At 44.1% G+C, this 17,339-nt stretch overlaps 2 long non-coding RNA genes across 3 annotated transcripts; one reads left to right on the top strand and one right to left on the bottom strand.

Moving 5' to 3' along the window:
- Positions 1–544: 544 nt before the first annotated feature.
- LOC136757736 (uncharacterized) lies at positions 545–1,638 on the bottom strand. Its single transcript, XR_010819593.1, has 3 exons — positions 1,500–1,638; positions 899–992; positions 545–624 (listed from the first exon to the last, which is right to left on the bottom strand). It is a non-coding gene; the product is annotated as an uncharacterized LOC136757736 (long non-coding RNA).
- LOC136757748 (uncharacterized) lies at positions 1,512–12,160 on the top strand. 2 transcript variants are annotated; one of them, XR_010819597.1, is made up of 3 exons: positions 1,512–1,639; positions 1,806–1,940; positions 4,602–12,160. It is a non-coding gene; the product is annotated as an uncharacterized LOC136757748 (long non-coding RNA). The 2 variants fall into 2 exon arrangements; XR_010819595.1 differs by having other exon boundaries at positions 2,783–12,160.
- The last annotated feature ends 5,179 nt before the right edge of the window (positions 12,161–17,339 follow it).

Below are 17,339 nucleotides of genomic sequence, written 5' to 3'. Positions count from 1 at the left end.
CCCTCTCTATCACAGTTATTATTATTACTACTACTACAGGACATAGTTTAGTGTTATTATTAAGTGACTGTGTAGCTTATTGGGTTACTGTTGTGTACTATTATTATTAGTACTAGGAGCTGACTGTAGTTTGATTATTTTACAGTAACTCACTGAATTTGAGAAAACAAGCACACACACCAGTGCAATGCCACGTGAGACACTGCAGTACAATATTGCACAACACAGCATGACACAGTGGGTAGTTGCACACTCAGTAAAAATCTCTCTCCTGCAGAACCGGCCGAGCCGCTCTATTCTGGTCTCCCAATCTCTCTGGTGGAATTCGTGAAATGCTCTGTCAAAATTTATCTCACAACCAGACAGACTGGCTACACTCGTTCTCTCCCCCTCTCCTCTCCTCCGTCAGGGTAAGAACAGAGGGAATGTAGTGTATCTACCCACTATTCCCATCACTCTTTATCTGTCTGTCCAGTCAGTGTAAATGTGCTGTAGTGTCCATTCAGTCAGTGTACAAAAATGACGGACAGATAATTAATTAATTATCATTCATTGACTTTATTAACATTCCCTCTCACATCTTTGCTGTGGGTCTGTCTGGCTGAGGACCCACCCATTTCTCACCTGAAAGAGAAAAAGGCAGACGGCGGACAGAAATGAACGTTAATCATGGATCAAAGAAACTTAAAAGACTAACATATTTATAATATGAAGACATTATTATAATAATTATCATACTATTAACAGTATACTGGACAACTACACTATTATTAAGTATTATAATACAGAAACTCATGCAAGTTGTACTGACAAGTACAATTCATAATGCTACTAATACTTCATAAAGTAACTACTATAACTAATAATATTAATAATAATAGTAGTAACAGGCTCAGACCTAGGCAGTGCGCCATCAGCTCGAATCTGTCCGAGCTGAAGAACACCTCTGGGCTCCCCTTGACAAAACACACAGAAAGAGGGAACCCAAATGCCTGCAGAGAGAGAGAGTGTGTGGGAGGTTTAATACAGTATAACACTGACTGACTGCACACTGCAGTACATACAAAAAGACTACATTTCCCATGATGCCTTTGCCCTGGAAGGCTATAATAGGGCACGTGGTTTTAGTCACACTGCAAATTGCTCAGTGAGGCGGAAGTACTTCCACCAGTGAGGGGATTCAAATCACAGTTGGGTGAAAAAAAAATGGCGATGAGTTCCAGTTAAAAATGAATTAAATGCACTCAACTCTGACAACATCAGGGAGTGAAATGAAAATCCCAAAATCCAAGGAAGAACATATAGCGGTGTAGCGGGTGGCACAGCCCCAATCCAAAGCTTAGATGCCAGGCAATTGATACAGTGCTGAGCGGCACTCGAGCACAGGACTCGAAGAGCGGATGACCAAAGGACCCTGGATGTTGGACGGGTCACGGCTGCTCTCTCTCATTTACAATATAAGTGAATGTTCAGACAATTTACAGTAAATGCAAAAATACCTTCCAGATTCAATAATTCACTTCAATTCCGGTTTGCTTTTCTGTCAATCAAATGACACACGATGCCTCTTGTTGTGGAATGAATGGCAACAGTCTAAACTCCTGAACCTGCATTTTAAAAGTCTTATTTACAGATATTGGCAAGTAACTTTTTCACTTTCACTTTCTCTTCTTTGGTATCAGTTTCTTCAGTTGAAGAAAATTAAACAATAGCACAAACGTAAATATACAATTGCATTTTTTAACACACTGCATCTGGATTGTTACAGACACCCCTTCTTAAAATACAAGTTATTGTTTCAACAGCAGTTTCCACCTGCCCGACGAGCACTCACGGCTGGAGCGCTGTGTCCAGTAGCGGCTCATGAATATTCATGAGCACAGCAAGCCTTGGCTGGTTTGGTTACGACAGATCGGCAGCAACTCAAAACATAAGAGTGTGTGAGTATAATAATAATAATAATATTGTAATTTATAATACATGGATAATATCAGTAATACTAATGTCTCAGAAGTATATTATTTATGAAGTAAAACTGACAGAATATCATCAAGCGGAAAACAGATTTTGATTTGTATTGGTTGTGTTGCCACAATTCAATACCGAACACCTTCGTGCCATCATTATTAATACTTCTACTACTTACAGTGATAATAATGATTATAATAATCCACATGCTATCTATTCTTCACTTGTCTTCGATGACAAACCCGCCTCCTAGATCGAGGCTCTGCCTCAGGCTTGATGTGCTCATGAATATTCATGAAGCCGCTACAAGACACAGCACTTCACAGCAGGAGAAAACAGGGCTGGTGAAATAATAGAAGAAAGGGTGTCTTTAATACAGTCCAGATGCATCATGTTATAAAATTCACTTGTTATTTGAAAAAAGTAGAAAGTTTTGAATATGAAAAGAGGCAGGACATTTTCACATAAGTCATACAAATATAATCCATAATAAACCTACACACGTCTTGCCATATTTGCTATGAATAAGTGCAATGCCTGAATAAGTGCAATACAGTTTCTGGCCATGAATCACATGGGACACAGTTTACATTTATGTCCTTTTTCAATAATAAAAAAGGGTTGGCAGGATAACATTTGTGAATTATTTTAAAGGACATTTTGATTTTATTACTAATCAGACACTTATGAGGCAATGTCCAAACCCCTTCCCAACAAATATTGGTTACGAAATGTCTCCACTAAGACAAGACATGCGGGACAGACACTACATTTCTTTAAAACACAGCACTCATTTCACTATTGGTTTTGCCAGATTAACAACATGTTACCTAGTGCTGTGTCAACTGGATCACGAAGGACATGGTAACTGCTGAATGGATAGCAGAAACTACAGCAAACTCCCTCCAGGCTACTGGGACCCCAAACACTCATACAGAATCGTTTCGCATTAAACAGCTGACCCACCAATGACTGTGAAACAATTTTTCAAAGAATAGGGATCTATTTGTATATAAGATATCTCAAGAGTCTCTGACCTCCTTCCTGCGCTTACTCAAGACATCTGTTCAGACTCTACTTGTAATCCAGTTGTTTATTATCCTGTAAAATTGCACCGATTCAATGTAATGCTTTGATATACTCAATCTTTACCAGTACTCATATTGTTAATGTTGATTTCTCCTATGCTTCCTTTCCCTCTGCTCTTAGCGATGTGTGCACTCTAGGACTTGTTTACTGTACATATCATATATATATATATATATACACACACACACACACACTCACCTAAAGGATTATTAGGAACACCATACTAATACTGTGTTTGACCCCCTTTCACCTTCAGAACTGCCTTAATTCTACGTGGCATTGATTCAACAAGGTGCTGAAAGCATTCTTTAGAAATGTTGGCCCATATTGATAGGATAGCATCTTGCAGTTGATGGAGATTTGTGGGATGCACATCCAGGGCACGAAGCTCCCGTTCCACCACATCCCAAAGATGATCTATTGGGTTGAGATCTGGTGACTGTGGGGGCCAGTTTAGTACAGTGAACTCATTGTCATGTTCAAGAAAACAATTTGAAATGATTCGACCTTTGTGACATGGTGCATTATCCTGCTGGAAGTAGCCATCAGAGCATGGGTACATGGTGGTCATAAAGGGATGGACATGGTCAGAAACAATGCTCAGGTAGGCCATGGCATTTAAACGATGCCCAATTGGCACTAAAGTGTGCCAAGAAAACATCCCCCACACCATTACACCACCACCACCAGCCTGCACAGTGGTAACAAGGCATGATGGATCCATGTTCTCATTCTGTTTACGCCAAATTCTGACTCTACCATCTGAATGTCTCAACAGAATTCGAGACTCATCAGACCAGGCAACATTTTTCCAGTTTTCAACTGTCCAATTTTGGTGAGCTTGTGCAAATTGTAGCCTCTTTTTCCTATTTGTAGTGGAGATGAGTGGTACCCGGTGGGGTCTTCTGCTGTTGTAGCCCATCCGCCTCAAGGTTGTACGTGTTGTGGCTTCACAAATGCTTTGCTGCATACCTCGGTTGCAACGAGTGGTTATTTCAGTCAAAGTTGCTCTTCTATCAGCTTGAATCAGTCGGCCCATTCTCCTCTGACCTCTAGCATCAACAAGGCATTTTCGCCCACAGGACTGCCGCATACTGGATGTTTTTCCCTTTTCACACCATTCTTTGTAAACCCTAGAAATGGTTGTGTGTGAAAATCCCAGTAACTGAGCAGATTGTGAAATACTCAGACCGGCCCGTCTGGCACCAACAACCATGCCACGCTCAAAATTGCTTAAATCACCTTTCTTTCCCATTCAGACATTCAGTTTGGAGTTCAGGAGATTGTCTTGACCAGGACCACACCCCTAAATGCATTGAAGCAACTGCCATGTGATTGGTTGGTTAGATAATTGCATTAATGAGAAATTGAACAGGTGTTCCTAATAATCCTTTAGGTGAGTGTATGTTTGTAATATCTGTATGTACCTGCCCCGGAACTCTTGGCAATCAGACTTCTGACATGTATAAAAGTGTGTGTTGTTGCAAAAATAAATCGAAGACAAACGATCTGGCATTGTGTCGGTGACTTTTTTTCTTCCCAAGCTCATCTCCTGCGGAGGATCCACCATCCTGCACTGATGGCGCTAGTCCAGGGGACCTGAAGGGTTTACTTCTGGTGAAGTGGGGGCTCGTCCAGGATTTGAACCCGGGACCTCTCGCATTGTTAAGGTACAACCACTTCACCAGACGTAAACCCTTCAGGTCCCCTGGACTAGCGCCGTCAGTGCAGGATGGTGGATACATACAGATATTACAAACATATTACAGATCTAGTTGCTAGGCAGACATGAAATGTGTTCGATCTCATAAGTCATAACATTCATAACACACTCAAGAGCTTCAGTTAACACAGCTGCACGGTTTGCCTAGTAGTAGATGACGTGGGACTCAATCTTATTTCTGGTTTGTCTGAAGAGCAGCATGTATATTGTTTATGTTGTCAGCTCTGAGCTGTTCCTCAAAATATAATATAAATATAGGGAGTTTGTGGTTTGACATTTCCAAGATGCAGAGTATTATACAGTGGGTATATACAATACATAGGTGGCAATTTTACCCCAACAGGTGTCCATTAATATCTAAGTGATCTATTTTTTAATGTTCCCACATTTTCAGCTTCCACCACATCGCTGGGGAGTTTGTTCAGATTGTGACTACTCTGTGTTAAGAAGTGTCTCCTGTTTTCTGTCTTGAATGCCTTGAAGCCCAATTTCCATTAGTGTCCCCGGGTGCGTGTGTCCCTGCTGATCTGGAAAAGCTCCTCTGGTTTGATGTGGTTGATGCCTTTCATGATTTTGAAGACTTGGATCAAGTCCCCACGTAGTCTCCTCTGTTCCAGGGTGAAAAGGTTCAGGTCCTCAGTCTCTCAGTAGGACTTTCCCTTCAGACCTGGAATAAGTCTGGTTGTTCTCCTCTGAACTGCCTCTAGAGCAGCGATATCTTTCTTGAAGTGTGGAGCCCAGAACTGTCCCCAGTATCCAGATGAGCTCTAACTAGTGCATTGTACAGTCTGAACATCACTGCCCTTGTTTTAAATTCTACACTTTTGACAATATACCCTAACACTCTGTTTGCCTTTTTTATTGCTTCCCCACATTGTGTGGATGGAGAAAGTGAGGAGTCCACATAGACTCCTAGGTCTTTCTCATGCGTTACTTCATCTAGTTCTATTCCTCCCATAGTGTAATTATAGTGGACATTTTTGTTACCTGCATGTAATACCTTGCACTTGTCTACATTGAATTTCATCTGCCAGGTGTCGCCCACAACTGAATATTATCTCAGTCCCTCTGAATAGCCTGTGCTGCTGAGATTGTATCTGCTGAGCCACCTATTTTAGTATCATCTGCAGGTTTGACAAGTTTGCTAACTATCCCAGAGTCCAGATCATTAATATAGATTAGAAAAAGCAAAGGCCCTAGTACTGATCCCTGTGGAACTCCACTAACAACCTCACTCCAGTTAGAAGTGACTCCTCTAATCGACACCCTCTGTTTCCTAGACATCAACCAGTTCATAATCCATCTACTTACATTACCCTGAATGCCTACAGCTTCCAATCTGAGGATCAGTCTTTGGTGAGGAACCTTATAGGTAATGCAGGTGAGACTTATTGGTCTGTAATTTCCTGGCTCAGTTTTGTCCCCTTTGTTGTGGATTGCTATGACATTTGCTGTCTTCCAGTCAGTTGGCTCATCCCCTGTTCTAAGTGTCATTTGGAATATTTGACTTAGTGGCCTATAAATAATTTCCCTAATTTCTTTAAGTACTGTTGGAAACATCCCATCTGGCCCAGGTGATTTGATTGTTTTTAATTCTGCTAGTCCCTTTAGTACCTCCTCCTCATTTATCCTGATCTCTCTTAGGGTTTGACTGGACTGGTTGTTAACCTGTGGCATGTTATCTGTTTTTCCTTTTGTAACATTTAAAACATTTGCCACATCTTCAATTTTTGCCCTTTATCTGTTTCACTTCCTCCTTTATTGTCCTCTTGCTGTTGTAGTATTGAAAAAAGCTCTTTGCATTAGTTTTAGCTCCAAGAGCTGTAGTTCTTTCTATTTCGCTCTTTGCTTTCCTGATCCCTTTCTTAAGGTCTCTTTGCAGTTGTATTTTGTTTTGTCTCTATCCCTTTTGTATGTGCTATACAACATTTTCTTTCTCTTGATATTCTTTTTGCAAACATCTATTAAACCATTTTGGCCAATGCTTTTTGGTCCTCGATTTGCTAAGTTTTGGTACAAATTTCTCCATGGCCTCTAGTTCTCACATCTTCACTCCACCCTCTATAAGTTCTGCAGCGTCTCTGTGGACGGGAGCACAGCTGGTTACTGGGGGACAGTGCTGGTGCTTCTGGAATAGCTGAAAACAAAACAAAGATGAATAACAAGGCCAGAGCAGTTACTGTGAGAGTGTGATGTGGAGCCTCAATGTGTGAGACTTGAGAGCTGTGCAAACAAGCAGGGAAAGCACATACAGTGAATGGTTAACATCTTCCTGTTGAGGAGAGGAGAGGGAGATGGAAAAGGAGGAGAAGGAGATGGAGATGAAGACTCAAGAAATCGCACTTTGACTAATTATAAAAATTACAAAAGTCAATTTAATAAATTGATATATTAAAAGAAACAGAAAGAGACTTGGATGGAGTCAATAACATCACAATTAAAACTAATTGAACTGAGCAGCAATATGCACCTGGTATTCTGTATGTGTCACTGTGTGTGCTGAACATAATGAAAAACATTGCACCCCCATAGTATAGCCCTTTACATTTTTATATTACAATTGTCATACTACTTGTCTTGCATTACTAGTACTCGTATTGTTATTTTGATTCCCCTATGCTCCCTTTTCCTTGGCCCTTGACTGTGACCTACAGTACATCTTGTCTGCACTTATCAGCTTTTACAATCCAGGATGTAAGACCTCATATATTGTTTACAAAAATCATTTATAAAGTCCTTATTGTATTTGGGAGGCCGATAAAACACTGCACACAACACTGTGTGAGAACGACCCAACTCAAATAAACTCACTTCAAAACTGCTGATCGAGGATGATAGTGATAGCTGTTTACATTATACACATTATTATAAACAGCTGCTATTCCTCCTCCTCGTCCCAACGTTCGCGGGGAGTTTAAATACCAGCAATCATGCGGTAAGAGTTCAGAGAAAGCACTGGACTCGCCAACACTCAGCCACGTCTCAGTTACACAGAGAAGATCCAATCCCCAGGTCATGAAGAAATCCTTTAGGATAAAAGTTTTGTTCGCTAGCGATCTAGCATTTACCAGGCCAATCCTGGCAGTAACTGGTGAGTCTGCGGTGCTGACTTTCCAAGTAACCCGACACAAAGGCTGCAGGTCTCGTAGATTTACACCGCGGCTGCGAGGACGAGGAGAGCAGGGGGCGCGGGGCTGAAACACCTCATCCGGGCCGACGACAGGTACCAGTCAGGCGTCGACAGGATCTAGTGATCACCAAGAAATTAAAAGGCGAGGCTCAACTCGGTTCTCAGTCCAGTGAGCCCTGGAAAAATGCACCAAACAAGCCTTCATCCTCACCAGCCAACCGCTGCGTTTACCACGGCGATGGTGGCGCTTACGCCAGGGATGTAGAACCGGGAGGCGGTAGAGGTAAGCTGGAATCCCTGAGATGGCACCAGTGTGTTTGTCTTGTCGTCTGTTTTTGCTAACGCTGTGTGGGTTTGTGCTGTTTGTGTTATTTGTTGTTTAACATGTCGATTCTTCATTGGTGATTATGAACGCATTGGACAGTTTTCACAGTACTGTATTTGATCGGTATATTTCACAGTTTCTCAATGAAGGTGTTACAGCCGATTCCTGCTTCCACAATGTTTCCTAACTTCATTATTACTTTCTCCAGACTTTGTCTTTAAAATACTTTGACTTCATCAAAGGCTCGCTGGACTGTCACTCTGCTTATTCCTGCCTCTGGCCTTATCGCTGGTCTGTTTGAGGTGAACAAACAGTGTCTGTCCTGCCAGTCTCTCCTTCAGCAGAAGCTATCAGAGCATCAGGAGTGGAGACCTCTGATGAGGCTGAAGAACGGGGCCCTGGGCGTGTGTTGTCCTCAGCTCTGAGGTGCTGCCTGCTGTGTCTGTATGCCCTGCCTGAGTCAGTGTTGGCATCAGTGGAGTGCCTACGGGAGGGAGAAATAATGTACATCCCTCAGCCAAAGTCCAACTGGCGGTGTGTATTCTTACTTCTCCAGTTCGATCAGTGTAGTAGTCCCTTGGAGTCTCTCTTGAGAGTTAAGGTGCCACCGTTCCGCAGCAGGGACCCACTCCACCGACCCGGGAGGGACTTTCTGGGACAGACAGTGGAACCCGAGGACTTTTGTTAGCCCGAGTGCGGGAGACCAGCCAGTAAATGCTTTAAATGCTCTTTCCTTGGACTTGGTAGATTGACCCCTGCTTTTATATGAGCCACCCATATGGATAGGATTAGTTCATTAGGTCTACCGAACCTCTAATCTAAATTTGTTTTTTTTTTTTTAGTTGTGGGTGTCACAGGAAACTAGCCAACTATGCCACCTGGTGGTAAAAGTAGGGTACCAGGACCCACTAAAATATTTAATTAAGTGGGAAGTAGTACCAGAGGCCAACACCAAGATGGCATATGAAATTTAGAACAGGGATTATTAAAATATTAAATGCATAAAACCCACTTGGCTTGGCTAGGGTGCAAAGTAGCAAAAAATAAAAATAAATAAATAAATAAATAAATAATAAAACCACATCAGCTTGTAGGCTGGCACTATACATCCAGGGCCAGAAAGAGGGTAGGGGTGGTGTGCATCAGGGATGTGCAAACAAAGGTAATCCTCAGTGGCTTCCCTAGAATAAAATAAAATGCAATTTGGTTTATTCCACACTTTACCAAGCAAGTCTCTCTTCCATATAGCAGGTAAATCAATAAAACCATCAATCTTAAATTAAAAACCGGCCCTGTTTAAAATATTAAAATTTAAAACCCTGTGTGATTAAAAATGACTGCCTATTACAAGTAGAAAGAACTGCACAAGAATAACACTATTATATTGGGAGATCAAAGTGCTAAGAATGAGGTTAAAGCGTCAGCATGTCTCTTTGTGCGGGCTTTCCCCATGTCCACTCAGCGCCACGGAGCTCAGCAGTGCGTCGATGTCCCCGGCACTTTGTGTGATCCTGCAGTGTCTGCCCTCTGTGATTTCAGCCCGCCTGCCAGTGGGTCCTCCACTCTGCTGTTGGTGCCAGCGCGGTCCTCAGGTCTTCTCCTTCAGTCGGGTCTGTGTCCTTCTCCACGCTGCTTTCCTGCACTAACCCTCTCCTGAGCGCTCCGGCTGCCGGTCTTCTCTCATCCACCCTAATACAAAGAGCCCCTCTCTTCTACTCCATCAGCATATCAATTAAAGATAGCGGTCTTTCCCCTGGCCAATAACCAAAGAGCTTCAACCTACATTCTCAGGTCACAACCGAGTCCTGTCTGTGCACAAAAAAGTGATCGATCAAATGTGACATCATGAAAAGAAGAATGTAATAAAACATAAGTATATAAGTGCTTCAATAACAAAACGAAAAATGTAAATGTGCTCAGACAGTGGGTATACATAGTCACGCCTGTGACACGTACAACATTGATTAAAGGCTGTTTTAAGGGGGGGGTTCAAAGTAACTAGTAGAGGGTGTGGACTTCGTGCCCCATCCCTCTGGATTTGTGGGCTGTGTATAATACACTTTTATAACTGGTGTTCGTGCTATGTCCTGGGATTGTGTGCCAGACCTGCGTGAGGGGTTCAGTGAGTCCCCCCACTCACTTCAAAGCAAACGGGGAGTGGCGCAGTCGTGGTTATTGGTAGCTGCCTCTTACTGCCAGTGCCACAGTGTTTACAAACGAGAGGAGGCCATTCGACCCATCGTGCTTGTTTGGTGTCCATTAATAATAATGGACTTATTTACTCCACAGCCAAAAATCAGGTTGTGAAGTCGAGCAATGATAGCAATAACTGAAAATAATATATTACTTTCCTAGCCAATCATACTGATCACACATTGTCACCGGGGCTCATTCCACTGCTGATCACCTCCACCTGCGTCCCCAGAAGAGGAGCATCAGAGGCTGCTACAGAGGCTCTTCAGTGAAGGTGACCGCAGACCAGGGACGGTGGGAAGAGCAAGTGATCAAGCCACCCGCTCAAACACATCATAAAATGGGGGAGAGACGACAGCAAGGCGATGTTCCGGTCCTGGATTACAAAGCATGGCTTTGGACTTTGTGAATTGAAACTGGCAGGCGGAGCAGACGAGACGGGCTGTTCCATGCAAAAGCACGTAAATGATTGCAATACCGATAAAGGAATAATTGAAGAGACAATGCAGGCCCGTTGTGACTCTCTCTACGAGCTGTTTATTGGCCTGCTGGGTCCAAGTTCCTGCAGTGTCAGTGTCAGAGCCGCTCCCATGGGTGATGACTTTAACGTAACGAGTCACAGATTGAAGATTGTAGTCAAATATTTATTTCAAGGCTAATATTCAGTAAGATATAAAGTTATAAAACAATACACAGCCCACCAGTCAGTGGGCACTCCTGTATCAGGCACTGTTTAGATATGTCCAGGTCACACTGTGATATAAAACATTATAGGTCAGTCCATATGATATAAACGTACAGAACAATACACAGCACTTTACACACAGACAGTGATGTGGAACCTGTTCATTTATATACAGTTCAGTCTGTGTAATGAAATGCATTAAACTCTGTCCAGCACTGATAAGATATTTACACACATAATATTATAGACCAGAGTCTGTGTGCAGTCCAGTCAGTGTCCGTGTCCAGCGGCTTTTACATGAGCCCCGCAGTATGAGCTCAGAGCAGGGTGTCCAGCTCAGGAGCCCCAGTCCCACAGCCCCTTCAGCACAGCTGTCAGTCCCCATGGCTGTACAGAGCACACTGGAGCTCAAGGCTTCTCCAGGGCAGGGTCCTCTGCTCCAGACACTGCAGAGAGAGAGTGTGTGTGTGTGAGTGTGTTTGTCAGGGTTGTACAGCTGTGTGTCAGTGTGCTGTAGTGACATAGTCGGTAAGAGGCCTCAGTGCTGTAGTGCATCTGCTGTGAAGAGGCTGGGGATCAAAGGGTTAAATAGTTTCGGGTTCTAAAAATCCTCCACTTTGAGGATGATAAAGATGAAGAATGCTAGGTGACTAACCTTGTCCTTGTCTATACTTAATGTTGTCTGTACTTGACGTTCTTTACATATAAATAGGATGAACAAGTATCCAGAATGTCTGTTGTTTTACTCTGTGGTTCTCAAGAGAATCTGTCAGAATATCCTCAGACTGCTCCTTGTGGTATGTATTGTGATAACGGACATAACTCCCTGTCTGCCCAGCAACAAGACCTGTAATGCTGTAACATGCCCTAAAGAAACTTACATGTCTGAAGAGATTGGAAGAGATTCTGTCATGTCATGTACTATATCATATAAATATCTGTGGGTGTGGATAGTGCCTCTGAGAAACTGCTTCCATAGAGACTGCCTCTTTGGGTATTTTTTTCCCGAGCTGCTTGTATTCAGAATAAACTTCTATCTTCATATACTTCTGGTTCATCAGTCTGACTTATTGGGAAAGATCCATACACAGATAAAAGTTGGATTCAACAGCTGTTAACCTTACCACACTGACTTACTGTTGGGTGTCTCCAGTTCTCTACTGTGTCTCCTCATGACTGGCAGTGTGGCTCCCTCTCTCTGTCTCCTCCTCTTCATCCCTCTGTTTCTTCTCCACTCTCCTGCGGAGGCAGTTGTGCACTTCCTTCTGATGCTTCTCTCTCAGCCCTTCCTCTTCCCTCTGTTTCCTCTCCTCTCTGTCCCTCAGGATCTGCTCTTGCCTCTGTTTGATCCGGGACTCTGCCTCCTGGTACATCTGGCTGCTGTAGTAGATGCTAACAAATACTCCCATGAAACCTACACTTTTGCTTCTAGGGATTGTTGCATAATCATAATTAGATATGGATATGTTCTAATACTCTTAGGTATCATTTAGTTATCAAATAGTTTCAGTTTGCATTGCAAATTTCATGATCTACTGATCTGTAGAAAAACAAGGCCTGGTGTATGAGAGATAATATATAACAATTCACCCTGTATAATCAGTAAAGCAGTAAGGAAAAGCTCCAGTCTAGGTAAGAGAATATGCAATTCAATATTTATCTGTCAACACATCACATTGCCTGAGGTACATTTATTTGTGTTAGATAACACAAGCAGGGCATTCAAGAGAGCAAATGTATCTATGCATTTAATTACTGAAAATCTTTCTGATTAAATATTAAATTATGAATTACCCTAAAAACTAACTTGTCTAACTGTTTTAATAATCCTTTCTGTAGAATGTTTCTAGCCGCTCTTACACACACATTGTAGAAGCTCTTACACACTGTAGCAGCTCTTACACACTGTAGCAGCTCTTACACACACACTGTAGCAGCTCTTACACACACATTGTAGCAGCTCTTACACACACACTGTAGCAGCTCTTACACACACACTGTAGCAGCTCTTACACACACACTGTAGCAGCTCTTACACACACGCTGTAGCAGCTCTTACGCACACACTGTAGAAGCTCTTACACACTGTAGCAGCTCTTACACACTGTAGCAGCTCTTACACACACACTGTTGCAGCTCTTACACACACACTGTAGCAGCTCTTACGCACACACTGTAGCAGCTCATACACACTGAACCAGCTCTTACATGATGCAGCAGCTCTGACACGCACACTGTAGCAGCTCTTACACAAACGCTGTAGCAGCTCTTACACACACGATGTAGCAGCTCTTACACACTGAAGCAGCTCTGACACGCACACTGTAGCAGCTCTTACACGCACACTGTAGCAACTCTTACACACACGCTGTAGCAGCTCCTACATGCACGCTGTAGCAGCTCTTACACACACGCTGTAGCAGCTCTTACACGCACGCTGTAGCAGCTCTTTCACGCACGCTGTAGCAGCTCTTACAAACTGTAGCAGCTCTTACACGCACGCTGTAGCAACTCTTACACACAGTAGAAGCTCTTACACACACGTTGTAGCAGCTCTGATACGCACGCTGTAGCAGCTCTTTCACGCACGCTGTAGCAGCTCTTACACACTGTAGCAGCTCTTACACACATGCTGTAGCAACTCTTACACACTGTAGCAGCTCTTACAAACTGTAGCAGCTCTTACACGCACGCTGTAGCAACTCTTACACACAGTAGAAGCTCTTACACACACGCTGTAGCAGCTCTTACATGCACGCTGTAGCAGCTCCTTCACTCACGCTGTAGCAGCTATTACACACACGCTGCAGCAGCTCTTTCACACACACTGTAGCAGCTCTTACACACGCTGTAGCAGCTCTTTCACACACACTGTAGCAGCTCTTACACACTGTAGCAGCTCTTACACACTGTAGCAGCTCTTACACACACGCTGTAGCAGCTTTTACATGCACGCTGAAGCAACACTTACACACTGTAGCAGCTCATACACACAAGCTGTAGCAGCTCTTACACACACTGTAGCAGCTCTGACACGCACACTGTAGCAGCTCATACACACACGCTGTAGCAGCTTTTACATGCACACATTAGCAGCTCTTACACACTTGTAGCAGCTCTTTCACACACACTGTAGCAGCTCTTACACACACTGTATCAGCTCTTACACACTTGTAGCAGCTCTTTCACACACACTGTAGCAGCTCTTACACACTTGTAGCAGCTCTTTCATGCACACTGTAGCAGCTCTTACACGCACGCTGTAGCTGCTCTTACAGACTGTAGCCGCTCTTACACGCACACTGTTGCAGCTCTTACATGCACACTGTAGCAGCTCTTACACACACACTGTAGCAGCTCTTAAACACACGCTGTAGCAGCTCTTACATGCACGAAGTAGCAGCTCTTTCATTCACGCTGTAGCAGCTCTAACATGCTGTAGCAGCTCTGACACGCACAATGTAGCAGCTCTTACACACTGTAGCAGCTCTTACACACTGTAGCAGCTCTGACACGCATGCTGTAGCAGCTCTTACATGTATGTTGTAGCAGCTCTTAAATGCTGTAGCAGCTCTGACACGTACACTGTAGCAGCTCTTACACACTGTAGAAGCTCTTACACACACGCTGTAGCAGCTCTGACACGCACACTGTAGCAGCTCTTACACACTGTAGCAGCTCTGACACACACTCTGTAACAGCTCTTACACACTGTAGCAGCTCTTACACACTGTAGCAGCTCTGACACACACTCTGTAACAGCTCTTACACACTGTAGCAGCTCTTACACACACGCTGTAGCAGCTCTAACATGCTGTAGCAGCTCTAACATGCTGTAGCAGCTCTTACACAATGTTGCAGCTCTTACACAAACACTGTTGCAGCTCCTACATGCTGTAGCGGTTCTTACATACTGTAGCAGCTCTGACACACACTCTGTAACAGCTCTTACACACTGTAGCAGCTCTTACACACACACACTGTAGCAGCTCTTACACACTGTAGCAGCTCTTACATGCTGTAGCAGCTCTGACACACACACTGTAGCAGCTCTTACACACTGTAGCAGCTCTTACACTACGCTGAAGGAGCACTGACACACACACTGTAGCAGCTCTGACATGCACACTGAAGCACCTCTTACACACTGTTGCAGCTCTTACATGCTATAGCAGCTCTGACTCACACACTGTAGAAGCTCTTACACACTGTAGCAGCTCTTTCACACACACTGTAGCAGCTCTTACACACTTGTAACAGCTCTTACTCACATGCTGTAGCAGCTCTTTTATGCACGCTGTAGCAGCTCTTACACACACGCTGTAGCCGCTCTTACACGCACGCTGTAGCAGCTCTTTCACGCACGCTGTAGCAGCTCTTACAAACTGTAGCAGCTCTTACACGCACGCTGTAGCAACTCTTACACACAGTAGAAGCTCTTACACACACGTTGTAGCAGCTCTGATACGCACGCTGTAGCAGCTCTTTCACGCACGCTGTAGCAGCTCTTACACACTGTAGCAGCTCTTACACACATGCTGTAGCAGCTCTTAAACACACGCTGTAGCAGCTCTTACATGCACGAAGTAGCAGCTCTTTCATTCACGCTGTAGCAGCTCTAACATGCTGTAGCAGCTCTGACACGCACACTGTAGCAGCTCTTACACACTGTAGCAGCTCTTACACACTGTAGCAGCTCTGACACGCATGCTGTAGCAGCTCTTACATGTATGTTGTAGCAGCTCTTAAATGCTGTAGCAGCTCTGACACGTACACTGTAGCAGCTCTTACACACTGTAGAAGCTCTTACACACACGCTGTAGCAGCTCTGACACGCACACTGTAGCAGCTCTTACACACTGTAGCAGCTCTGACACACACTCTGTAACAGCTCTTACACACTGTAGCAGCTCTTACACACTGTAGCAGCTCTGACACACACTCTGTAACAGCTCTTACACACTGTAGCAGCTCTTACACACACGCTGTAGCAGCTCTAACATGCTGTAGCAGCTCTAACATGCTGTAGCAGCTCTTACACAATGTTGCAGCTCTTACACAAACACTGTTGCAGCTCCTACATGCTGTAGCGGTTCTTACATACTGTAGCAGCTCTGACACACACTCTGTAACAGCTCTTACACACTGTAGCAGCTCTTACACACACACACTGTAGCAGCTCTTACACACTGTAGCAGCTCTTACATGCTGTAGCAGCTCTGACACACACACTGTAGCAGCTCTTACACACTGTAGCAGCTCTTACACTACGCTGAAGGAGCACTGACACACACACTGTAGCAGCTCTGACATGCACACTGAAGCACCTCTTACACACTGTTGCAGCTCTTACATGCTATAGCAGCTCTGACTCACACACTGTAGAAGCTCTTACACACTGTAGCAGCTCTTTCACACACACTGTAGCAGCTCTTACACACTTGTAACAGCTCTTACTCACATGCTGTAGCAGCTCTTTTATGCACGCTGTAGCAGCTCTTACACACACGCTGTAGCCGCTCTTACACGCACGCTGTAGCAGCTCTTTCACGCACGCTGTAGCAGCTCTTACAAACTGTAGCAGCTCTTACACGCACGCTGTAGCAACTCTTACACACAGTAGAAGCTCTTACACACACGTTGTAGCAGCTCTGATACGCACGCTGTAGCAGCTCTTTCACGCACGCTGTAGCAGCTCTTACACACTGTAGCAGCTCTTACACACATGCTGTAGCAGCTCTTAAACACACGCTGTAGCAGCTCTTACATGCACGAAGTAGCAGCTCTTTCATTCACGCTGTAGCAGCTCTAACATGCTGTAGCAGCTCTGACACGCACACTGTAGCAGCTCTTACACACTGTAGCAGCTCTTACACACTGTAGCAGCTCTGACACGCATGCTGTAGCAGCTCTTACATGTATGTTGTAGCAGCTCTTAAATGCTGTAGCAGCTCTGACACGTACACTGTAGCAGCTCTTACACACTGTAGAAGCTCTTACACACACGCTGTAGCAGCTCTGACACGCACACTGTAGCAGCTCTTACACACTGTAGCAGCTCTTACACACTGTAGCAGCTCTGACACACACTCTGTAACAGCTCTTACACACTGTAGCAGCTCTTACACACACGCTGTAGCAGCTCTAACATGCTGTAGCAGCTCTAACATGCTGTAGCAGCTCTGACACACACACTGTAGCAGCTCTTACACTACGCTGAAGGAGC

The sequence above is a fragment of the Amia ocellicauda genome, chromosome 1 (assembly GCF_036373705.1).
Source record: "Amia ocellicauda isolate fAmiCal2 chromosome 1, fAmiCal2.hap1, whole genome shotgun sequence".
NCBI classification, from domain to species: Eukaryota; Metazoa; Chordata; class Actinopteri; order Amiiformes; family Amiidae; genus Amia; species Amia ocellicauda.
Note: the sequence above shows the minus strand (reverse complement) of the source record. Positions and strands in the feature narration are given on the sequence as shown.